Genomic DNA, 27,878 nt, shown 5'->3' on the forward strand with positions numbered 1-27,878 from the left:
AACCAAAGACCCCTTTACTTTTTTTGCCCAAGAGGTGGATATTTTACTTGATCTAGGCCAAAAATGTTTTTTCTATAGGATTTAAATCACAAGAAGAGTGACACAAAGATGAAAATTATTTTTGGTCTTCATATTTCCTGATGTTGGTACCCTGCAATTTCTAACACTTAAATCTTCTCCAGCACCTTTATCCTAAGCTTTCCCAAACACGGTCTTTCAGAGTGTTTCCTTTGATTCTGTGAGCTACTTTTTAGTTTTGATTTGTTGTTGCTGCTCACCATAGCACCATTTTCTATTTCTTCAAGACAAACCCAAAAAAACCCTAACAGACATCAAAATTGGAACAGCGAGTGGGGTTACCCATAAACATTGGAATGTAAGCTCAATGAGTGTGATGATACAGCAATCACCAATCATTAGGCATTAACTATATAATTTCAAAATACATGAAGCAAACACTGATAGACATTAAAGAAGAAAATAGTGAATCCACAGTCATAGTTAAAGATATATAATGGCTATAATCAATATAAGAAGGGAAAAGAATAAGTCGGCACTCAGGTTAGTTAAATTAATATCTTAAAACTTAGTGTCACCCTTATATTTCTTTAGCCTTTCATGGTTTGAAAACACTTTTACATGTATTCATTCGTATGAACTTCTCCTCACCTGTCTAAAGTAAACCAGGGAAAAATGCGATCTGTGGAAGAGCTGGAATAGTCTAGGATGCAAGTCTTCAGGTTTCAAATGGTATTCTTTTCACTATACTTCACTACACTTATGCAGCTTCTTGGCTCCACCAGCCAGCTCGTGAATCCCCGCTCATGATGTGAGCTTTCAAAGCAGTAGATACGTGCTCCTAAATGATAATTCACTAGATAAATTCACAGAGACATCAATCTAAACAACGACTAGAAGGTGCTTGTTCTAGTTCCTGACCTACAGTGAGTGTTCAATAAATGGCAACTATTACTACTACTGCTGAATACCCTGCGAAACTCTCTATTATTTCTAAGCTGACTTTTCCTTTAGCTGTGTTCCAAGAAAGTCAGTTGTAGTACTCAAATCACTCGTTGGTCTCAAAATGCTCTTCTGCATGAGATCTCAACTTTAGAACCTTTCTCTATGGCAGTAAGCCTTGAAAAATCATTCATTAAATGGTAAGAGACATGGATCTAGATGAAAACAGAGAATGCAAACCTTCCACAGCAGGGCAATTGCTGTGCTTTGAACTTCTCTTTTAAAGACCATAAGGTTACCTTTTCTCTCAATTCTGCTGATCCAGTATGAAAGAAAATTCCCCCAGACAGCACCACAGCATCTGAATTCCACCAAAACGGCTGAATTTCTTTTGCAGACACAATTAGTTGGTACGTCACAAAGTCTTGTCTTTGAGACTGATTCTAGAACCAGGTTGTAACACAAGTTGGAGTCTAATAAAACCAGTGATATTTACTCCTTAATGCAGCCCCTCTTTCCAGAGTGTGCTTTCTCTGAGGATTGATTACAGTTTTTATTATGTGAGCTTATAAAATGCAAAATGATTAAAGGTACATCTATTTTTTTAAATCCCATCTCTGTTATTTCTTTAGTCAACAGAGCAGAGTCCTAGCAGTTTCACATATGCTTACATAAAAGGTCAAGTTTAGCCATCAGCGCTGAGAAAAATTTTAAAAGGCAAGATTGCTACATAGTGATGAATTTGAGGCGTACTTCCAGGCTGACTACAAGCTGAAGGACTTGTGATCTTTCAAAAAGTTCCCCATTTCGTTTCTCTTCCCCAGCGTGAGCCTCACTGAACAGATCCATTTCCATATCATTATAGAACATGAAAAGGAAATCTCTTCTCCAGAGCCACAGCTTGGAGTCATTCTGTTAAAGTCTTTTCCATCTTCCCAGACCCCATTGCCCATTTCTTTGACATTCCAGGACACCTCTCAGTTTTGACTTCCACTTTGATTTACTCTCCCTGCAGGCTGCCAAGATTTCCCACCCTTCCTTTCTGAAAATCAGATCTGTTCATTTCTTCTCTGTCCCATATCAAACTTCCCAATTGCACATTTCCTTTACGAATTTTCACGTGGCAAGAAAAAGATCTCAACAAAACTGTTGTGGATGGAGAGTGATTGAAGTGTAATTGTGAAATGCATGCTCAGCATAGCTTATACCAGAACGTCAGGCAACAGGGTACTAGATTACTGAGTGAGCCACCTCTCCCCAGATGTGGCCTTGTTAACCACAGAATAACACACACACACACACACACACACACACACACACACGTGTTCCAATGTTCCCTCTCTCCCCTGGAGTGAAGGCAAACCTGTAAAGAACACCCACCCCACCTGTCCCAGGGGACAGGCCGCTGTTATCCAGGTCACAAGAAGCAAGCTTGGGCTGTGGCATAACTTGGACATGGTGGGAACTGAGTTGGGGCAAAGAATTCAAGATCATTAGAGAGGAAGTAAAGCCAAGCCTCAGATCCTAGGGATAAGTATACAGCTGCAAATGTGATACAAAACCAGAAGTTAGAAGGTAAAGAATCAACTGTGTGAGACAGGTGTTTGGGGGGAGGGGGGAGGTCATACGTTCTGGGTTCAAATTCCAGCACAGGTATTGACTGACTGGAGGCTTTGGTAACTTTCCTAAACTACTATAATCCTCCATTTTTTCACCATTTAACTGACTTCAGTGTTATCTTCCTCTAATGTCAAGATGAGGATTAAATGAATTAATGGGTACTTACTGGCATGAGTATTGTTTAAAATACTAAACTCCTATGGAAATAAAGGAAGACCAGTCAAATGAGAATAAGCAAAAGCTATTTAATCAGAGCTTGCTCTATCAGAGGGGTCAGCCACCATCACTTCCATCTGGCAGAGACTCAAAGGCAGCCAGAGGAGTGGAAAAGCTTTATAATTGTAAAAAGGAAGACTTCAGGTATGCTCTGAAGTCTGTTGGCATGGGGAAACTGGAGGTGAGCTAGCTAGGAGCTGGGCATCCTACATGATTAGTTACAGGACATATTTAACTATTTCTAATTGTTCCTAAGTTGGAAGCAGGGACAAAAGTTGTAAAGCTCTCAGTTACTAATCAAACTCCAGCTATTTTAGGCCAATTGTTACAGGATTATTGTTTAGCTTCCTTGGGCTTGTTGCTAGAGATAGTGGTCTGACTGACTTCTAGCAGGCTGGCTTCCTGGGCTGGTTACTATAGATAAGGAGTTAATTTCCTGGGATACCTGTTGCAGATTGTGGGTCAGAGTTCTTTTTTACATATGGTCTGGCCAATGTCTGTTTGTATATTCAGTCTCTCACTTCTGTAGTTTTCACTTCTCTTAAGTAAATGACTACCTAGACCTCTCCCCTCAAATCTTACCATCTGTTTCAGTGCTTCAGGGAAAGGGTAGAAATAGGCAGGAACACTGAGGCTATTGCTCAACTTTTGTCTTTAAATTAAAATTTAAATGTATTTTAAATTAAATTACTCTAAAGACAATAGTCTCTAGAATAGCAGCTTTTGCAAAGAGAGAAAAGAGATCGCTAAATTCCAAAAGACTTCTTCACGTTAAGATGTGATCCCAAATTACTCAGATCAAGGAAATCCTCATGGCTCGATGTGAAAAGTCCTTTTGCAGTTTTTTTCCAGGGGGAGATAATAAAAAAGACAAAAAAGAAGAGAGAAAGCTTTCTGCCAAGTTGCTCGGGCATCCTAGGGTCATGAACATACTTGTTGAACTGAAATCATATGATATTTAATGGCACCTAGAGGATTCTCAGTTCCTTCCATCCTCAAGAACACCTGAACTGCTACTATTAATAAATCATCCTGTAAAGGGATGCATTGCTTCTTCACCTCCTCTTAAAAAAAAAAAAAAAAAAGAAGTCTGGTCTTTATTGTGCTCAGTCCTTTCTATGCATTACATTTAGGAGACATTTACACAGAGGGTAAGGAGTCAGCCATGATGGTAAGGAGACTCAAAGCTATGTCATATTAGAATGCAATAGGATTTCTTAACCTCAGCACTGCTGACATTTTGGACTGGATAATTCTTTATTGTGGGAGCTGTCCTATGTACATTTTAAAGCTTAGCAGCATCCCCGGCCTCTACTCTCTAGATGCCAGTGGCACTCCCCTCCCCAGTTATAACAACCAGAAATGTCTCCAGACATTGCCAAATGTCCTCTGGAGTACAAAATTGTTCCCAGCTGAGAATCGCTGGAAAGTAAATATTCCTCACAGAATTACCTGAAGAACTTGTTTAAAATTATTGACCCCAAGGATCCACTGTGGTGATTCTGACCCAACAGGAATAGAAAACTGTATGCTTTAAAAGTTCCTCAAAGGTCTGATGACAAGCCAGTTTGGAATTCCCTTTTTGGTTCCTAACCATGGACAAGAAATGACTCAAAGGGACCTTACAGCCATCTTCAAATATATAAAATTTTACCTATAGAAATGAGATTCAACTTCTTCTGAGTAGCTATAAAGAGGAGGGAGCTCTGACCAAATTATAAAACAGAAATGAAATAAAGATAATTCTAACAGAACAGTAGATTTTTAAATTGAATTTTAGTTGGTTTATAATACTATGTTAGTTTCATGTCCACAGAATAGTGATTCCATATTTTTGCAGATTATACTCCATTATAGGTTATTATAAATAATGGATACAACAGATTTTTATAACTGAAGGTATTTAAAGAAAAGTTGAATAACAATTTGTCAGGAAAGTTGTAAAAAAAAAAAACCATAAATCAAGGAGATTCTGAACCAATGACCTTTAAGGCATATTCTAATTCCTAATTAATATGATTCTATTTAAATAAATTATGCCTTAGTGTGAGTTACAATATTAGATCCTTTTCAGTCTAAATAGAAATAAAGGAAAAGGAATTAATGTTATTTCCATCTAAATCACAGGTTCTCAATCTTGGGTAGACAGCAGAACCACCTGTAGAGCTTTTAAAAAATACAAATATTTGAGCACATGGGAAGTGAGACACATTGGATTACTCCGTGACAGGCTCCCCTTACCTCAACACTTAGACATAAGTTTATCATTTTGCATTTACAGATGAGAGCACTAAATATAAAAGACTACACAGTTGGCTCGGGCCACATAATTTCTGAGTGGCAAGACAGGAATCTAGTTCTGACTTTAAAGACCAGTTCTCTTCCTCATGAACCCCACAGTGACTCACCAAAGGGAAGGAAGGAAAAGCAGATACTTTTGAATGGCTGCTATCTTCCAGGCCATTTGTGGGTGACCTCAGAAAACCGTTAAAATGACCTTCATCTTTTTGACAGTTTTGTTTCATGTTAACCAAAGGCCAGAACTAAAATAATGAGAACTAGAAAATACAGTTGTTATGGAAAAGGGAGAAAAAATATATGTTTAAAATAAAATTTAGTGAGCCTTAATGTCCCCGAGAGGAGCATGTCTACAGAGAAGAAGGTGAATCATCATGCCGTGTGCATGAGGAGTCTGTCACCTGGCACCGTTTACGCAAATTCCTTCCACTGCTGAAAGCCGTGATCCACATTTCACAGTGTAGCTCAGACTTCCAGTCCTAAGGTATCACCCCAAAATATGAATTTTAATCAGACTGAGGAATTAGCTAGGATTTCTATCATACCCTAACCATATGCTGATTTGACCCCCAGTACTGAGATGTTTCTCATGATGGATAAGGATTCAGTTTGCATTAGATATGAGTAGATATGATATGATGATGGAGGGGAGTGGGAGGGGACAAGGCAGGGGGAATCAAGCTGATGAATTAGTATAAACTTGAAAAAAACCCACAAAAGAACAGAATTCAGGAATAACAATAATCAGTCATAGGTATTAAGTGCCAGAAGATGTGCTAAATACTTTACATACATTTAGCACAATTAATAGTTTCACAGGCTTTATGTAATCATTGCATTTTACACCTAAAGAAATGGAGTCAAATAAAGTACTTGCCCAGCGTCACACAGATTGGACACGTGGATGCAAACCAAATCTTTCTAACTTTGGTATACGTACTTCCCAGTATGTATCCACCCACTCTCCGTTTTGTTCCCACACAGATCTCTTCCTTCTTCGAGCACCAGTAAATGACTGACTATGTGGGGATGTCAGGCAGGAATCCCGTGGTTTCATTCCACTCCCCTTCCATCCACTCTTTTAGGTTTTGTTATTGGAGTTCATCATTAAAAGACAATTTGGATGCCCCAGTGACTTATAGAACCTTCTAATGAACATAATAAATGTGAGGAAGCCATTTGCATTTGAGGATGCTCTCAGCTCTCACATTCTAGCTGACTTGGGAGAATGAGTTCAGCTCGTGAGAAATCAGATTCAAAGGTCTTTGGCTGAATATGGCTGAGCAGATGGGCAAACTCTCTAAGATCCTGAATTTGTTTCAGCAAAAGTAAGGCAGCTGAAAAGCGGGAAGGGTTCGAACTGGACCCAAAGGTATTTCAATCTTCTGCTTGAGCATCCAGGCACACTCAACGTTTACTCAGAACTTCAGAGCCCCTGCATTCTAAGAGCTGGCCCCCACACAGGTGCCACCCAGGGCAGCAGACCACCCAGGGGTGGAATTTCAGGACTGCTAGGACTACAGACCTCAAGTGATATGTGCTTCCTGTTGCTGAACTGAAACCCTCACACTTGTCCCTTTAACTTGAGGTTTGTTTTCCCTTAAAATTCAAATAGCCTCTTTTAAAGCTGCTATCAGGAAACAGTCAGGTCCAGCAAAGTTCATTTAAAGCCACTCTAAACACAATTCTTCCATCCTTGCACCAGACATCACCAACCGAAAAGGAGACTGTAGGTCCCACCGCTGTTGCCTTCACCCTTCACCGCCTGGAACCCCGATGCCTTTGTTGGGACCACCTTCTATCCTGCTGTGGATCCTCCTTCTTCCTCCACCCCCGCACTCCCTGCCTTTCATGCTTTCTACCTTACACATCTTCAAGGATACCTTTTGACCTCAACCCAAGCCCTCCTTGCCATGCTACTGACTCAAACTGCCCTGAGTAAACATATTCTTAATTTTCTCATCTCTAGACACCCCTGCTTTCCCACTTCTTGCCTCCAAGTGATAATAAGGTGGTGAAGTGTAACATGAACCAGAGAGGGAAATTTCATAAAGAACAGAGAATTGTGGAAAACCCGGAGGCTGAGGCACCAGAGAAGCCAAACTAGATTATCAGCCCTGTATTTAGTGTGTACCACGGAGAGATTAAAAGTGAAGACAGACCAGCAAAACCACCATGTCATGTCAGGCAATGGCAGTGTAGATACCTATATAATCTGTGTATCTGGCTACATATTAAACCTAACAACAGTAGTAATAGCAGAAACAAAACATGCATTTTTTTAATATTTCACAAACCACTTTCACTTATGTGACCTTGCTCAATGTCTTGTTCAACTCTTCCAAGTATACTGTGGGGTAGGGGTTATTATGCCCATTTTAGAGATCATGCAGTTGAGGTCCAAAGAAATTAAATGCAGCAAAATTAGATAGTAACAGAATCACAGTGGGAGTCTGAGATCTGCCTGACTCTAAATAAAGCGCTTGATAGAGCATCCCTGGCCCTTTGATTTTTCCCTTTTGACACAATCTGAATGATGACAATGATGGGCCCACATGAAGCAGGAGTGTGTAGGAGTGTGAATCCCAGTCCCCCTACTTTTTCTGGCTATGTGAATTTGGCTAAATGGCTTAGTTCTTTTGTACCTTTGTTTCTTATTCTCTCAAGTAATAATTGCACCAACCTCACAGGATTCTTGTATCAAACAAGATAATGCATAGAGATTATGGCACATGGCTCTCACCAAACAAATGTTAACTGCTATAATTACACATGCTATTATTGTTGTTATTTATTAATATGATGATGATGATGAAACTCCTTTAAGATCCTGCAGGGGGCTTCCCGGGTGGCGCAGTGGTTGAGAGTCCGCCTGCCGATGCAGGGGACGCGGGTTCGTGCCCCGGTCCGGGAAGATCCCACATCCCGCGGAGCGGCTGGGCCTGTGAGCCATAGCCGCTGAGCCTGTGCATCCGGAGCCTGCGCATCCGGAGCTTGTGCTCCACGGCAGGAGAGGCCTCAACAGTGAGAGGCCTGCGTACCGCAAAAAAAAAAAAAAAAAAAAAATAATAATAATCCTGCAGGACTTGGGCTCTGTAAAGGAAGGATGCCTCCAAAGCAGGGCAAGAGTGGTTTTTGAGACCTGAGAAAGTTAGCTTCAAAAGTTAACCTGAGACTTCTTTTAAAATACTAGCTCAAAGGATAATTTCTCAGTGTTTTCGCTGTCTTGAACACTCCTTAATGACAGGGCCACATCCGGAAAGAAAAGTAGGTATTCCAAATGTACCAAAGTCAAAATTGTGATAAAGGACAACAGCATCTCCTCTATCCCAAGCTTCCTGCTTCTCACATGTCTGATGTCCTTATACGTTATGGCTCTGCTATCCAATGTGGTAGCCACTAGCTATTTGTGGCTATTTGAATTTAAATTAACTAAAAATAAACAAATTATAAAATTTATCTTATCAGTTCTCCCTAGCCACATTTCAAGGGATCTGTAGCCACATGTCACTAATTGCTACCATATTGGACAAAGCAGAATAAAACGTTCCCATTATAATAGAAAGTTCTGTCGCATGGTGCTGGTCTAGACATATCAAAACCACTTTTCATAAAAATACAAGTGCTAGTAGTGTTCTGATATTTACTCTGCCAGAAGATATGGTTTTTTTTTTTTGGTTTTTTTTTTGCGGTACACGGGCCTCTCACTGTTGTGGCCTCTCCTGTTGCGGAGCACGGGCTCCGGACGCGCAGGCTCAGCGGCCATGGCTCACGGGCCCAGCCGCTCCGCGGCATGTGGGATTTTCCCAGACCGGGGCATGAACCCGTGTCCCCTGCATCGGCAGGCGGACTCCCAACCACTGCGCCACCAGGGAAGCCCTGTATTTTTTAATAGGCACCAAGGCCATGAAGCTCAGTGAAATTTTAGGCATCCCGCAGCGTGTGAGTAAAATATTTAATGAACTTTCTAGGATCACATAAACAGCACCATTCTGGCAGTTGCTTACCTAAGTCAAGCAAAACCACTAGTTATTCATTTGAAAGGGCCTAGGGATGGCCCTCAGAAACATATGTTACCCATCAATATCTGTAAAAGGAAGGTCATCATGAATAGGGGAGAACTAGAAACATCCAAACGGTAAGGTGAGTAAAGAATGGTGTATTTAGCTATGGTAACTCATACAATGGAATGCTGGGTCACCATTAAAAACTATTTTTAAAAAATAATTCTGGAACTTCCACTTCCAGTAAGATAGAGTTTATATACTTTCCCCTATTCCTCTCTTGCTAATTACAAATAAAAACAGTGAACATAATATATAAGCAGAGGGACAAAGGAGGGGTTATATGATTGGTAAGGGAGCTACTCTGTTTGTATAGCCCTGTACAAATGGAGAAAACACTAATTTTTCATATAAAGGATAGATAAAGGGCTACTGAGATTATGGGGGATGAATCCCATGCAAGCCACGCTTGACACTGCTACTTTGGTAGGCAGAGTTGACCATTTTTTATTGGGTTGGCCAAAAACTTCATTTGGGTTTTCCACAACATCTTATAGAAAAAAACAAACGAACTTTTTGGCCAAGCAATATATCGAAACCTTCAATTGTAGAAAACACAATATCTGCAAAGTGCAATAAAGTGAAGTGCAATAAAACGAGGTATGCCTGTGTTTTCTCCACATCCTTGACAAAACTTTACTTTTTTTTGATAGTGACCATCTTAATGGGTGTGAGGTGATATTTCATTGGAGATTTTATTTACATTTCCCTAATGATTAGTGAGCATCTTTTCATGTGCTTATCGGCCATTTGTATATCTTCTTTGGAAAAATGTCTATTCAAGTCTTTTGCCCATTTTAAATCAGAATTGTTGTTGTTTTTAGAAGTTCTCAATATATTCTGAGTATCAATCTCTTTTCAGATATATGATTTACAAATATATTCCCCCCTGCTGTGAGCTGCTTTTGTACTCTGTTGATAATGTCTTTTGAGGTACAGAAATGTTTTTGTTTTCATGAAGTCCAATTTGTTTGCTTTTTCTTTGTTGCCCGTGCCTTTGGTGTCAGACTGTGCCAAATTTGTTTGAAGTGTCGTGTCTCATTGCTGAATATACTTTTCCTTGCTCAGAAAGGTTGATTGGTTAATTACAATTGTAAGGAACTGTGTTTTTTGTTCCACTTACACAATGATCTTTAGCCATGGGAAAGCAGCTTGGTTTTCTTTCCCTGGACGTAAAGAGGGCAGTTAAGGCCATGGTTAGAATACTGGCTCTGGCAGAGTAACATTGTCTGTTCTTGAACACCAACTCCACTGCCTAAGAGCTGTGTGACCTTGAATCAACTTGTTAACCATCTGAACTTCCATTTCCTCATCTGTAAGAAGAATCATATCAGTGCCTAATTTACACAGCTCTTACAATGAATAAATCATTTCAGTGAAGTACTGAGCAGACTGCTGGTTCACTGTAAGTGTTTAGAAGCCTGAAGAACCTGCACAAAGTTCTTTCTACTCACTGTTAGCTAGGAGATTTGGTTCAAAATGCATCAGAGAAGTACATTTCTAGTATAGCCCTAATCAATGATTTAATATTGATATGTCTGTTTATTCTTACATAGGTAGTAATTAAAGTTGGACGTGGGAACCAGAAGGTCCAAGGACCCCACAACCAAAATCTCTTCTTGCCTGGTTCTCGTGGACTCATAAAACATTAGCAAAGAAGGAACATTATGGTAGTCACCTCACAAATTTAGTAGCCATAATCACTGAGTAAGGAAAAGAATAAGAATGCAGTGTTTTATAAGTTTAGTAATGATGACATATGGGCATAAGGTACTTTTAAAATATTGAAGGCTACTATAGTAAGTCCCCTACATATGAATGAGTTCCATTCCAAGAGCATGTTCATAAGTCCATTTGTTCGTTAAGTCCCACAAAGTTAGCCTAGGTACCCCACTAACACCATCGGCTATATAGTACTGTACTGTTATAGGTTTATAATACTTTTCACACAAATAATACACAAAAAGCAAACAAACACAAACAATAAAGAAAACATTTTTACTCTCACAGTATTGTACCTCGTTTCCATCGTTATCGCTTGGCGCTTCTTAGTACCAGTTACATCACCACTGCTTTTACGCTTGCTTCAGGACATCCTGGGCTTGAAATAAAGATACTGCACTACTGTACTCTATACAGTACTGTACAGTAAAGTACACAAAAGCACAACCACTTGTAGAGGATGCACGCACGTGACAATGTACGCCAGACACGTGAACTAACTTACGTGATTGGACATGCGAAGGCACGGGCGCATCTTTGAAAGTTTGCGACTTGAAGGTTCCTACGTAGGGGACTTACTGTACATGTTACTCACTGTTGAAAGTACACAAAAGATCAGAGCACAAAACAGCTTAAGTCCCTGCTCTCATGGAGTTTATTATCTGGGCAGGATGGTGGACAGAGATGACGAACACACACATACGGTCTCTATAATGAGACTCCTAAAGCAGGGATGAGGCGAAGTGAGTGGTTGCAGGTGTGTCATTCAAGACAGGTGAGCAGGAAAAGCCCCTCTGACTTTTGAGCGGAGGCCTATGGCATTTAGGAGTAACCCATATGGAAATCTGTAGGATGAAACATAAGCACTAAGTACAAAGGCCTTGCAGAGAAAGTCTACTGATTGCATTAAGGCAACAGTAGAGAGGAGTGAGTAAGAGAAAAACTGGAAATAATTCTCATTAAAATTTAATTGTGTTTATTACATATTAGTGCCTGTCTTCGTCACTAGAATTTAAAGCCTATGAGGACATGAACCGTGTTGATCTTTTGTACCCCTTCATCCCCATCCCCAAAAGATGGTTTGCACAAAATTTACATTAATGAGGTAAGTTTTATTTTATGGACAAATGGAAGAAAGGAAGGAGAAATAAATAAGGGATGACTGAGGGTGGCTGAGGGCTGATAGTCTGGCTTGTCTAGTTTTCCCATGAGGAGAACTTTAGGACAAAGATTTCATGGTAACTTATATAGGATACATAAATTGGTACAGCCATGGAAACATCAGGCAGTGTGACAGCCCTTACCTTCACTTATTTAAATAACTGCCCAGCATAAGCCTGTTTTATACATCCAAGATGGTATAAAACACATTATGGTAGATTGAAATTTTGACCCAAATTCTTCATGCATCTCTAGATCCATGATGGCCCTTTGCCACGAAACTGTTCAATGTTTCTCCCTGTGCACAGGGTGACCTGCATTGCCTCTGGATTTGGAGCTCGCCTATGTGATTTACCTAAGCCTAGAGAATGAGGTGAGATTGACCATGTGCCAGGTCTAAATTGGGTTTCAAGACACATAGAACAGAATTGGGTCACCCCAGTCATTCCAACAGAGACCAGCCAAAATGCAAAGCCACCTATCCAATCCATACTGAAAACATATACATGTGCAATAAACACTTTCCGTTATATGTCACTGAGCTTATGTGGTTGTTCACTTAATATCAAATGCAAACTGATAAACACAACCTTTCAAATTCCCTCTAAAATGTTCTTCAAGTTTCTCTTTATGACAAAGAGGAAAAAATAAAATTGTAGAACAGGAAGATCTTCCAGTTTACAAGAAATGCTATGATGAGCTCCACTTCCCACCCTGGAGACAACAGATGCCTTATTGCTCAACTCTGAAGGTCATGTCCCTGGTCCTCTTGCCATTTAAAATATATTTGATTTTCTTCTCAAATGGCTCGTAAATGATCAGCCACTGCTATATGCTTTAAGGGAACTAAACAGCCTTCACGTTTTAAGGGAACTAAATTCATCTCTACCTCTTATACAGTGGAAACATATTTGAACAGAACACAACAAGTATAACAACTAGAAAATAATGTGATTTTCCTACACAGCCTGAGATTTGCTATAATCAAACTCCTCAAAGCACATACAATACTCATTTCAGCATAACTCCTTGTATTTGCAGGTGTTTCCCACTGGCTATCTAGATGTTCAGCTGAGCTCTGTTCTGCACTCATAAAAAATGATAATGAATGCTTTTATAGTTTTTAACAGCTTACCCTCTTATAAATTGATTAAAGAGCGTATCAGCCAGGGTTCTTGCCTACAAGCAAGAGACACTTCTCTTTAATAAATTAACCAGAAATGAAGGTTTGGGGGTAAATATTAGGGAGGCAGATGACTTAATTCACAGAAAAGAGTGTGATATAGGGTGAGTTTGGTCAGAACACCACTGGCACTGAACACCAGACACCAGGCACTAGGATTCTGGATATCCCTGCTGTGGTTGGAACGAATTCTCCCGACTTTTTACATCACTCACCACAGTCAGACTCTGAGGTAATGGCATATGACTGGCCAAGTATATGTGCACTAAAAATCCCACAAATCAGGGAACTCTTTAGTCCCAATCAAACGAGAACTGTGGTTATTCCATCTAAGATATCGATTTTTTTGCTTTCAAGAGCAGTAGGTAGGTGCTTGTATACCCCCAAGACATGTAAATCAAAGATTTCCCCAAACATAGTAAGAGAATTTTAAAAATTAACAGGGCTTCCCTGGTGGCGCAGTGGTTGAGAGTCCGCCTGCCGATGCAGGGGACATGGGTTCGTGCCCTGGCCGGGGAAGATCCCACATGCCGCGGAGTGGCTGGGCCCGTGAGCCATGGCCTCTGAGCCTGCATGTCCGGGGCCTGTGCTCCGCGGCGGGAGAGGCCACAACAGTGAGAGGCGCGCGCACTGCAAAAAATATAAATAAATAAATAACATGTACAGCACAGATAATATTTTTATTTAACACTCAGAAAAAATAAACATGAGATTTCCAGGGTAGCTATTACCATAACTATCTGATGTATAAAAAACTAGGAATCGTTTATTAACTCATTCAACAAATAGTTTTTGAGCATGCCAGCCATTCTGTTAGTCACTTGGGATGCTTATGAAGATAAAATTCAGGAGTGCATATTGCAGTCAGGGTGCTTTATGTAAAGGAATTTATTATATCAGATAGTCACATTTGCTCTGAAGAAAACATAAGTAGGGTAAGGAAAGTGTGATTAAGGTGGGAGAATGAAAGTCATCTATTTTAAAAATGGCAGTCAGAGAAGTACTCTCTGAAGAGGTGACAACAAAATAAATCTTCAAGTGAGGGTACAAGCATTACAAACAAATTGAACAAGAGCATTGTAGACAGGGGAGAAGCAAGAATAAAGGCCCAAGTCTGTAGCAAACTTTGCATGTTTTAAGAACAGCAAAAAGGGGAATTCCTTGGTGGTCCAGTGGTTAGGACTCAGTGCTTTCACTGCCGGGGCCCAGGTTCAATCCCTGGTAGGGCAACTAAGATTCCCGCGAGCTGTGCAGCACGGCCAAAAAAAAAAAAAAAAAGCAAAATAGACAAATGTGCCTGAAACAAATGGAACAAAGACAAATGAATATGGGATATGGAGGAAAAGACAGTTATAAACCAGATCATGAAAGTTCTTACAGGACATGGCAGACCTACTTTATACACAAATTCAGAGCGCTCCAAAAGGAGCATTTGAAAGTATGAAGCTGAATTGCAGTTGAATTAAGCTACTTGTCAAAACGAACTCCCACAATCTATAAGGGAAGCCCAAAACATCCAAACCCTCAATATTATATGCAAAACGTCAAGTATTCAAAACAATTAGTAACATGCAAAGAATCAGACAAATGTTACTATAAATATCAAATTATTCACAAAATATTATTTATAAACAAATAAAAGTCAGTGAGTACAAACAGGTTCCAAGATGACAGAAATGATGGAAGTAGTAGACAAGGACTTTAAAACTGCTATTGTAAATATGTTCAAAGATGTAAAGTAAAAATATGAAACCTAACAGACAGAAAAATGCAAACTCTGAGAAAGAATCAAAAGGAACATACAGAGCTCAAAGATACAATACATAAAACTGAAAATTCATCGGAAGGGCTTAATGGCAGAGTAGGTTCTGCAGAAGAAAAGATCAGTAACCTTGAAAACAAGGCAATAGAAGTTATATTTGAAATAAAGAACAAGAAATAAAAGGCTGAAAAAAATGAACAGAGTCTCAGTGACCTGTGGGACAATGTAAAGTGGTCTGAAACATGAGAGTCCAAGAAGTAGAGAAGAGAAAGGGAAGGAAAGGTCAAATAATATTTGTCACTAATGTATCAAAATTTTCAATCTTTTATAAAACTTATACAGCTACTGTTTCAGGAAGCTCAGCAAACCCCAATCGGGATAAACTGCAAGACGACAAGGCACAGCATGATGCGATTGCTACAAAACAGTGATAAAACCACAGACTCAAGACTCGTTGTGAACCAGAGCAGTATATATACACAACTAAAGACATCTAGACATATCGTATCATATCATAGTAAAGTTACTGAAAAACAAAAACAAAGAGAAAATCTTAAGAGTAGCCAAGGAGGTGGGAAAGTTGGGGCTGTAAATATTACTTCAAGAATTTTAGAAAATTCCAGGCAGGATAAATAGTGCATGTACAGGCATGTGAGCACACACACACACACGCGCACACACACATCTAGATACATCATTATCACATTGCAAGACTTTTTTTAAATCTTGAAGGCACCCAAAGAAAAAAGAAACATTAACTACAGAAGGACAATGATAAGAATTACAGTCGATTCATCATTCAAAATCATGCAAGAGAAAGGAGTAATATGTTGAGAGTACAGAGGGGAAAATACCGTCAGCCCAGGATTCTATATCCAGTGGAAATAACTTTCAAAAATAAAGTAGACTTTTTCAGTTAAACAAAGAAAGAAAATTCCTTGCTGGGAGACCTGGTATGCAATTAAGAATTAACTCAGCAGTAAACAGTTAATTCAGTTGACTTGGGTGTTCAAACCCTGCACATCCCAAAGACAGATCTGGCTCTTGGGAGGTAACCTCTCAGTTCTTGGAATATTCTACCTGATTAGAGTGTCTTTTTATACCTAGGGTCTTGAGCCATGCCAGATAGCTCATGTTAACAATGTGATTTATGACTGGGGCTCTGGAACACACTATAATAGTTTGACCTCTGGTAGGGCTGGAAATTGAGTAACCAAGGCCAGTCACATGGGTCCGTGCCTACTGACTCATTCCTACTAAAAACCCTATACCACTAAGGCTCGGGGGAGCTCCCTTGGTTAGCAATATTTTGTAGATGTCATTACACATCATTGCTTGAGAATTAAGCACTGTCCATATGACTCCACTGAATGAAGATAGTTTCTATATGTTGATATGAGTGTTAGTTGCATGTATGTGTTGACTTTATAAAATTTTCCTGAGCTGCAGATGTAATGTATTTGTGTACATTACAATAGATAAATAAGATGCATAGATAGATACTTCAATAAAAATGTATAAAATACATTATAGACATACAATTGGGGGGTACCTATGAAGACTGATATTCCTAAGACAGCAAAATTATCACGGTGATGTGAAGAGTTTCAGTTCCCAGATAATGTAGCATCACAGAAAGATCATAAGTTTTTAAGTCAAAAGGGACTCGATATGTTTTTTGCTGGCTAGCTAGCTATGTGTTCTTAGGTAAATTCTTAATCTCTCTCAGAATCAGTTTCCTCATTTGTAGCTAGGATAATCATATTTACCTTTTAGTATTCTGGTGAAGAATTAATGAAATAATATCTATAGAGGGACTCAACAAAGACTAGTGCAACTCAATAATTTATGCAAGCAACCCTTTTCCACATTTTCATTAAGATGATGGGGAGGAAGGGAGAAAGGAGGAGGGTAAGATGCCGAGGATATTTCAGTTCATCTGAAAACATGGCCAGGTGAACTCTTTGTAACTGTTATCTGTACCCACACCCTCAGAAACTCCTTTTCTGATTAATTTTGGTCAGAGTTGGAAGCAAAAATAATTACATAGGTAACAAATACAGTACATTATGAACGTATCTATGCAGAGTCAAGGAAAAATAACTATCAAGAGACTGTAACTATATCTAGAGATTTTGGCATTTAAAAAAATCATCTTATCTCAGCACCTTCCAAGCCATTAGGGTCATTGCCAAATTTCTCCTTCTTGGATTTATAAAACTTCACAAGATACTAATCATCTTTCTCCTAATTCACAGAGGAAGGTGCTGCTGAATCTGAAGCTCCAGTAAAATAAACGTATTTACTCCCCAGAACATGGCAAGTCCAGACTTGGGAAATCAAGTGTTGTAAGTAGTCAGATTATCTATCTGTAGATTTCACATGTCATCCTCTGAGCCTTTGAAGATGTGGTTTCTTCATTGGCAAAATATGGACTAGAATACCTACTTCAGAAGCACAGTTCTCTTTTAAATATCCAGTCCTGCAGTTTCCATAAATACATTTCCACACTCTATGTTGTGCATCCTAATTTGGAATTAATAAATTATAATGAGCACTGTGAAGGAATTTTATAGGGAATGATAATAAGGAGAATAACATAAATATTAAGTAAAAATAAAATTTAATTTAAAAAGTACTGTGGTGCAGCAGGTACTGATATTTATGCCAGGATGATCCTGGGAAATTACTATATCCTGCTGTGAGTTAATGAGCTTCCATTTCTGGCATTTCAATCATTTAATTCTTCAGTGGCAAGATACATCAGAAATCATTGTTCTCATCATCCATTCCCCTTAACAAATGAGAAAACAGTCTCAGAGAAGGAAAGTGACTTGCCTGAGCTTACATAGTTTGTCAGTTACCAAACCTGGAACTAAAGCATTTGACTCCAGTCCGAGTGCATTCTCAAGAACTCTAACAAAGGATGGAAATTTAGAGCACAGCCTGCCTAGTCAGATAAACTGGATTCAAGTCTTGCTTTGCCACTTTTCAGTAGGTACAACCCTGTACTACTTATTTATTTTTAACCCATATTTATTTTGTAAGAAAATGGCACCTATCTTAAGGACTATGCTGATAATAAATAGAAGTAAAGACCCTAACACACTGCCTGGAACATTGTAAGAGATCAGTAAATATTAGATGTTAGCATATTCACTAACAAGCTGATATTCAAGAATGAAATCTTGACAATAATGATGCCATTGATCACTGTGAATCAGCCAGGAACAAAGATCGCCATGTGTTTTTCTTTCCTTTTTTTTTTAAACCCCACATTTGTTTATTTATTTATTTTTGGCTGTGTTGAGTCTTCGTTTCTGTGCGAGGGCTTTCTCTAGTGGCAAGCGGGGGCCACTCTTCATCACGGTGCACGGGCCTCTCACTATCGCGGCCGCTCTTATTGCGGAACACAGGCTCCAGACGCACAGGATCAGTAGTTGTGGCTCACAGGCCCAGTTGCTCCGCGGCATGTGGGATCTTCCCAGACCAGGGCTCGAACCCGTGTCCCCTGATTAGCAGGCTGATTCTCAACCATTGCGCCACCAGGGAAGCCCCCATGTGTTTTTATTACTACGAATAATGAATCAGAAAAGGTAATTTCAAAGTAAGTCATTAATTTCATTCTTCCAGCCATAGATATTGCTTACATCATGCTTCTAAATCTGTTTTCTGTTATAAATATGAGTTCATACTTGGGTCAGAGGAATTACAGGTGTCTATGGAGCAGTTCTCAGAGCCTTTGCCTACACTAATATCAGAAAGTCTGCTTAATTGTTTTCCAGACTTTCCAATAAGCTATTTCTGCCATTTAGAGAATGTAGTTAATTTTTGCGTATACCTGTGTATGTTCATTTTTATGTGGCACTGTAAATCAGAACATATAGATCCTTTGCCTTAGGTCACTGTTTAATGAGGGGACACGTTTTAGGTTCAATTCCACCTCTTCCACCAGTTAGCTTGCCCAGACAAAACAGTAAACTTCGAATCTCATTTTTGTCAGCTGGAAATGGAGATAAAGCCACCTACCTCACTGGTTGTGAAGATCAGTAGAAAAGACCTACAACCTGTCTCTCAATGCCCTTCTTTCTCGCTTCTTCGAAAAAGATACAATACTCAGTGATTAAAGGAGAGGGGAAAACAATCTAAAAAGATTACTATGGTGATAGTAATCAAAAAGATGATGAAATTTTTCTTAATCTAGATTAAGATCTATGGCTGTTTACCTTAGGGAGAAAAACAGTCCCGCCGCATTTCATGAGATCTGGACTACAAATGAAAATACTAAAGCAAAAAATTCATTGTTCGTGGAAGCAAATGAGGTGGGAATAACTAAAAGAATTGCTAATGCAATAATAATGACGACCAATGGGATATCCATGAGTAGAGTTTAAATAAAAAATAATTCTTTATTAGTCCTTAACAAAGTCCACTCTTTCACATGGTATGTTGTTCTCTCATTTAGCCTGAAATACCAGTTTTGGAACAGTCACTTGGATTTATGTAAAAACATGAATTTAGATATGAAAGGCAGAAAGAAGGGAAGAGAAGCAAATGGGGTAAAATAATTGACTGGTTTAAAGACACAGCCTGGCTCTTAAAATTAAATAATCCATATATTATGTCCCACATTCATTATTTTTAGAAACATTTATTGAACCAAGTGCCAAGCATTGAACTGGATGCCAGAAATGCAGAAATTAATAACATTTCCCAGACCCTCACGGAACTCACAGTCTAGTGGGGCAAAGAGGCAATGAAGAAGACAATTCCATCACATACTTCTATAGCACGCTAAGTGCTATAGAAACAGACTGCAACATTAAGGGAAAGACCCCAGCAGAGATACACCCTAACTGATTCCTAAAACACATGAAGGAAGTTAGACAGAAGGGTAGATAGAGGTCTTAGATAAAGATATGGGGGAGCGTGGCATTCTGGAATTCAGAGCTGTCACTGGAGTAAATCTAGATAAACTGTCTAGATTTACTAGAGTGACACTAAATTTACTAGTTTGGCATGGCCACAGAATTAAAATAGGGAAGCTTGGAACTGGAGGAGGTTAAAGAAGTCGGTAGGGACAAATCACAAAGTCATCTCGTGACAAGTATACTTTGAGTTGACTCTTTTTCTGAGGCTGATAGGGATGCATCTAAAAATATATATATTTTTAGAAGTGGAATTATATGATCAGCTTTACTTTTTGGTAGAAGATGGCTCAAAGCAACTCTCTGCCTGTATCAAGTCCAGATATTGGAATAAAAATGAGGGGTAGATACAAGAAGTTAAGAAGGTAAAATATCAAGAACTTGGTGACCAATAAAACAAGAAATGAAGCCAAGACTTGATCACAGGAATTATTCAGTTCACCTCCTCCTCTGATTAATTCAGCACACCTTCATGTCATGCCATGGAATACAGTTTATACTTTTTTTATCTTGTTACACATAGATTGTGCTGTATAATTAAGGTATTGTTTTTGTTTTTCCTTAAACATTCCAAATGCTGTCCGACCTCAGGCTCATTACATTTGCTAGAGAGACGATTTTTTCCAAAATAATTGCAAAACTAACACAATAATTTAATTCAAGTCTCCATTATTATCTCTCAAATAGAACTTTCCTAACTATCTAAAATAAACTATCCTGCCCAGACTCTCTCTCTCTCTCCCGCCCCCACCAAAACCTGTTTTAATTTTTTTACAGCATTTTTTAATATATAAAATTAAATCATAAAATTATTTGTTTACTTGTTTATTGACTGTCTATCCACCAGAATTTAAGCTCTCCAGGGTCAGAGGCTTTTTCTCTTTCATGACTATATTCCCAACACCAAGAACAAACCTAACATAAAGTAGTAGGCAGTCAACACATAGTTATTGAAAGTTATGAAGTCTTCACATATTTGGGGCCTTTCCAGTTAGGTAGAAAACTCCTTAATATTCTGTAATGTTTGAATCAGAGCTGTCACTGTAGCAAGTCTAGATAAACTTTCTTATTTTCAAGATAAAGAAATAACATCCTAGAAAGGTTTTATGATCCCTTTAAAGTTCAAAAGCTAGTTAATAGTAAAATCCAGGATTTCTGATTTCTTCCACCATGGTTAGAAATCATACCTTCTATTTTGTCTATTTTTTTCTCTTCCACTTTTCCTATAACCATATTAGATACACTGGTGCACTGAATATTTACTTCTTAATGAACAAACAATCAAATGTATTCAACATCTCTCACCCTCAAGGATTAAACCAACTTACCTATTTCGATTCCACCTGAAATTCTGACTCTTTTTCTCTTAATAATAGTGTCTGCATTTTCAGTTATAGAAACAATATTGCCTTTTTTTTTTTAAACACAAATAATGTAAGAATCACCTCCACTGGCTTTCCATGGCTTTGGGGTAGGATAGGGAAGTATTACTGGTAGGAAAATCAGCTTGTAGCTCTTCATGAATAGAGCGAACTTTTGAAAGGAATGAATTTAAACTATTAGCCATGCATAAAGCCAGTAGAACATAATTTATCTATGAAGCTCTAATGTCCTGAACTGATGCTAGAATAAAAAGACTTTGATAGCTATTACTTCACACCTCAAGGAACAGTTGCATTTAGCTCCCCAGCTGTCAGTGGTCACAGCCACTTTTCACTCCAGAGTTGCACGTCTCCTTCAATTTTAGCTTAAAATATTGCCCCAAAGTGTACCATATTTCTGCCCCCACCACTGCCACCAATATACCAAAGAGTATTGTGATTACCATATCCTTGTTAGACAGTAATATATAAAGATGTATCAACCACATTTCAAAGACTGGTAGAAAGAGTACTATTTCATAGATTTACCATTATATGGTATCAATTCCACTACCAGTACTTCCTAAATTTGACTTGTGACCTCTATGTTTCTAGGTTTACTAGTTACCAATGCTTTTCTAATAAGTTGCATTCTGAAACAACAACAAATAGCACAAGTCTGAACTGAGGACCCTTACTCTATAGGTTCTTCAAAGTACCTCAAGATTAGTCAGACCATTCCATCTCCCCCTCCCACTGTGAAAAGAGTGTGTTTCCCTAGCTCGTGAATGCAGAGCTGTATCACATATCTCACCAATGGAATGTGAGTGGACAAGATGCAAGCAAAGACTTAAAATGCGCTTGCATGGATGGAAGTGCCTTCTGACATTTCATTGGTCCACCGTGAAAAGAGTGGCCTCTGGATGGCTTCTGTTACTCTAGCCTGGGCTCAAGAATGCAACAGATAGAGCAGACTTCAACCCCACCCCCCACCCATGCCAAAGCAGAGCTGCCCCGACTGACCAGCAGATCATGAGTGATAAAAATAAATATTTGTGTTGTAAGCCTCCGAGATATTGTAGTTGTTTGTTAAATAGCAAAATTGATGAATATAGACCACAACCCCTGTCCCCTGCTGACATTCAAAACCATTCAGATGATGCTGGTTATGATGCCATGGTTCAGTGAAAAGAATCCAGAAACAAAGTCAAATAGCCTTAAATTTAGTTCTTGGCTTGGTCACTCAGAAATTCTATGGAATCAGGCAAGTCACTTCACCTTGCTTTACATTAGCTCCTTACCCATAACATGAGGCAACTAATATTTGCCCCCAGTTGTGATGAGTTGTGATGAATCTTAAATGAGATAATTTCTACAAACCAACAAGCGGAAGGCCTGCTCTGCTCAGAATAGTGCTGAATCCAGGGACAGATTATTTGTGTCTAAATCCTGGATCTCACACCATCTGACTGAGAGTAGAGGATGTTGAAATGTATAAATTTGTGACTTCCCACACGCGTTCCCTTCCTCCATCCCTTCCTGTATGGAAAGCCCTGTTTTGATGGGGAACAAAAGGATGTAATTTGAGTGAAGGTGACTCCTCCCCAGTCTTGTACTTCAGAGGCGGGTGTGTAACTATGACCTACTAAACTGAAGTTCTATACCACTCATGCCATGGTGATTGGATCATGGATTGGATCCAAACCTGGTCAGTCAGGGTCCTTCCCGAGGGCTTTTCTGAAGCTGTAGAGATTGAGGTGCTCTGTCTTTCCTTGTGATTGCATGCTAAAAGTGCAATACAAGCTTAGAGCTACACTGGCCATTACAGACAATATAGTGAGGGAGTCTACGCTAAAATGACACAAAAAAAACACAGAGGAAATCAGACCAAGATTTGGAGGGAAAGTAAATCTGACTGAATTATTTGAGCCTCTGAATCCATCTTAGGCTGTAGACAGAACCACCAATAGACACTGCAATAATGTGGGCCAAGGTACTCCCAATTGCTTAGGCCAATTTGAGATGGTCATTATCACTTGCAAATAAAAAAGTGTGATCTTGAAAAATCTGGCTAATTTCTTTGAATCGAATTAGCTTCCTCATCTGTAAAATGGAAGCAAGAATAGTGTTGCTTCCTAGTATTTAAGTAAGTGGGTTTTCAATGAAGATGTGTCTCACACATAATATGTAGCCAGTAAGAAGTATCTGTCATCACGTGATCGTCATGATCACCATCACCATCATCACATCCTCCTATTTTACACCTGCTTTGAAAAATGTTACAGACTAATAAGCCAGTATGGATGCATTTATTCACTCCTCTCTCTATTGGTCATAGACAGATGGCAGTGTTCAAAGGTACAGTAAGACAACGGAAACAGAGAGGTTTGATATGCCCAAAACACTTTTAAGGCTAGGACAACCTCAAGATGGGCTACTCAATGATAGAATATAAAGGGATTGAAAGAACCAATAATTCCTGAGATGATGGACTCAACCCACAGTGATTGTAGCAAAAATAAGAGCCTACTTGTGGGAGAAAGGCCAAAAAGCACACAAAAGAGAAGCCTGCTTATATCTGGTTCCTTTCTTCATGCTCTCAGCCTGTGAAAGAGGTGAAATGCCAACTACTGGGAGCAATGGGCATAGAGACCTGCCAAGTCCTCAGTTCTGAAGATCCCTGTCAGCCCTATATTACAGAGGTCAAAGCTCCTACAGCCCCTCGGAGGCAGCAGTAATTACTGGCCATCCCCTGGACTAGAGGAAATTGGTAGCTCCTTCTGAGTAGGCTTTCCTACAGACCACTTAGTAAGAGAAAGGACAAAACCCAAACCATTTTGTTCTACAAGACTCAAGTACCTTTTGGCAGACAAGGTCCCATCTGCAAACACAGCTCAGTCACAAAGATTTCATTTTCTGGTATATCAGAACCTCTCACACCCTAGCTTTTAGATACACAAGTCCAGCCAGCACGTCCCCTTCTAGTCTGTTGATTCCTGGCCTAATCTGTCCTAACCTCATCAGGCAGTGACTCAGAGGAAGTCTACAATTAGGCAGATCATCCTTAGGTCACCTTGTGGATATTGGCTTTGGTACCCTCTTTTTCCCCCAAATAATGCCTAAGAATGCCCTCCATTCCATAGGTATCATAAGGTCAAAATATTTGTGAGCCTTTTGGTGGAAGTCATCAGTGTGGCTTGAGCCTGAACAAAGTTGATTGCTGATGAAAGGTGGGATGATGTAGAGAAGTCATAAGGGGCACTCACTTGAAAAATAAGAGCAACAGGAGACAATTTAGTTAATATTTTATTTATTTTCAAATGGCTCCATGTTCTATAATCTAGTTGCCATAAAAACCACGACTCAAACATTTATTCATGTACTTTTGAAAGCTGGAGGGCTCATAAATTTTATGCAAGCTCCTCATTTTATAAATAAAAAACAGAATTTCTTATTTGATACAGGCTAATACCAAGGCCAAATCACTGCAAAGAGGAAGCAGTAGGTACCCTAGATTATTATGGCTGTCCTGGCTTGCCTTTCCTCCATGAAACTGTATGTGTTTAAACTTAAATAGTGTAATAGAACAAGTGCACAGAGAAACCCACATATATACATGTGTGCAGTGCACAGCGTAGTTTTAAATTACTTGGAACGTTTTCTGGAGTGATTTGTGCTTTCTTGGTTCTACCCACCTGCACAGCTAAACCTCTTTAGTCCTTGCAGTGTCATTCCTCTCTCTTTCCTGTAGTTTGCAACATTCCCAATTTAGTATCATCTGAGAGTTTAATTAAAGTGCCATTTATTCTCTTTTATGTAACATGAACTGATAAAAGTAGAAAAGTTGAAAACTCCTAAATACAGTTGGTTTTGTCTTCAGGTTCCTCCCTCAGTTCCATGGAGAATCTAGCTATAGTGCACCACACAGTCTTAATATTCTTTTGAAAACGATGATGCTGTAAATCCAAAGTAAGATCGTGTCCTACAAAATAAAAATATTATTTTGGTAAAGGTGAGAGAAGAAATGTTGAAGATGCAGCATTAGAAGCACGCAGAGGAAGAAACAGTCATACTCATGTGTGGAGTCCAGGGTGTGTGTGGAAATGAACAAAGAGGGACATCAGCATATCTCCCGTTGAATTCAAATTGTTGAAACCTATGGGAAAGGGTCTGGGGAAGGGAGGAATGGACATGGTCAATATACTAATGCAGGGGAAGAAATAATGTCCCTAAGATAAAAATCACATCAAGATTAAAAAGAGAGAAGAGTTGTGAGCTACTTTTTGTATTGAGTATGTGTTTTCATTTCTCCCTTTAGATTTGACTTTCAGATATTTCATCCTTTGTCCTTTAGAATGCTAATTCAGTATTCAGTTGTGATCATTCCATTTACAAAAATTTTTTGATACTTTTACAAATTAGTAAATCGGGTAAGAAAATGGTTACATTTTCTTACAACTCTTCTTTCAAATTGATTAAAATAGAATGACCCTTGGGAGTCATGGTGCTGATGGTCACTCCCATAATGACCAAGGATCTCATAGGGGACCAACCTAATTATGAAGTAAACCTCAAAGTAAAATATATCCCATTGCTCTAAGGAGATTTAAATGGGATGATATACAGTAGCCATACGGACACTCCCATAACAGTTAAGACTATCAGTAGAAAAAACCCATTTACCACCGCATCAAAAAAAAAAAAAAACAAAAAACCTAGGAATAAACCTACCTAAGGAGGTAAAAGACCTGTACTCAGAAAACTATAAGATACTGATGAAAGAAATAAAAGATGACACAAACAGATGGAGAGATATACCATGTTCTTGGATTAGAAGAATCAGTATTATGAAAATGACTATACTACCCAAAGCAATCTACAGATTCAATGCAATCCCTATTAAATCACCAATGCCATTTTTCACAGAACCAGAACAAGAAATTTCACAATTTGTATGGAAACACAAAAGACTCCGAATAGCCAAAGCAATCTTGGGAAAGAAAAACGGAGCTAGAAAAATCAGGCTTCCTGACTTCAAACTATACTGCAAAGCTACAGTCATCAAAACAGTATGGTACTGGCACAAAAACATAAATATAGATCAATGGCACAGGATACAAAGTCCAGAGATAAACCCATACACCTATGGTCAACTAATCTATGATAAAGGAGGCAAGGATATACAACGGAGAAAAGACAGTCTCTTCAATAAATGCTGCTGGAAAACTGGACAGCTGCATGTAAAACAATGAAATTAGAACACTCCCTGACACTATACACAAAGATAAACTCAAAATGGATTAAAGACCTAAATGTAAGGCCAGATACTATAAAAATCTTTGCGGAAAACATAGGCAGAACACTGTCTGACATAAAGCACAGCAAGGTATTTTTCAATCCACCTCCTAAAGTAATGAAAATAAAAACAAAAATAAATAAATGGGACCTAATGAAACTTAAAAGCTTTTGCGCAGTAAAGGAAACTATAAACAAAATGAAAAGACAACCCTCAGAATGGGAGAAATATTTGCAAATGAAGCAACTGACAAAGGATCAATCTCCAAAATATTCAAACAGCTCATGCAGTTCAATATCAAAGAAACAAACAAGTCAATACAAAAATAGTTGGAAGATCTAAATAGACATTTCTCCAAAGAAGATATACAGATGGCCAAAAAGCACATGAAAAGATGCTCAACATCACTAATTATTAGAAAAATGAAAAACAAAACTTTAATGAGGTTATCACCTCACACCAGTCAGAATGGGCATCATCAAAAAATCTGCAAACAATAAATGCTGGAGAGGGAGTGGAGAAAATGGGACCCTCCTACACTGCTGGTGGGAATGGAAATTGATACAGCCACTATGGAGAACAGTATGGGGGTTCCTTAAAAAAACTAAAAATAGAGGTACCATATGATCCAGTAATCCCACCCCTGGGCATATATCCAGAGAAAACCATAATTTGAAAAGATAAATGCATCCCAATGTTCATTGCAGCACTATTTACAATAGCCAGGACATGGAGGAAACCTAAATGTCCATCAATGGAGGAATGGGTAAAGAAGATGTGGTACATATATACAATGGAATATTACTCAGCCATAAAAAAGAATGAAATAATGCCATTTACAGCAACATGGATGGACCTAGATATTGTCATACTGAGTGAAGTAAGTCAGATAGAGAAAGGCAAATATTATATGATACTGCTTATACGTGGACTCTAAAAAAATGGTACAAATGAACTTATCTACAAAACAGAAATAGAGTTACAGATGTAGGAAACAAACTTATGGTTACCAGGGTGTAAGGAGGCGGAAGGATAAACTTGGAGACTGGGATTGATATATACATACTACTATATATAAAACAGATAACTAATAAGAACCTACTGTATAGCACTGTACTCAATACTCTGTAATGACCTATATGGGAATAGAATCTAAAAAATAGTGGATATATGTATATGTATAACTGATTCACATTGCTGTATTCCTGAAAGTAACACAACATTATAATTCAACTCTACTCCAATAAAAATTAATTTAAAAAAAAGAATATCAGTAGAAACAAGCTGAAACAATCAATAACTCTGGG

This window comes from Delphinus delphis, chromosome 8 (assembly GCF_949987515.2).
Source record: "Delphinus delphis chromosome 8, mDelDel1.2, whole genome shotgun sequence".
Taxonomy (NCBI): domain Eukaryota; kingdom Metazoa; phylum Chordata; class Mammalia; order Artiodactyla; family Delphinidae; genus Delphinus; species Delphinus delphis.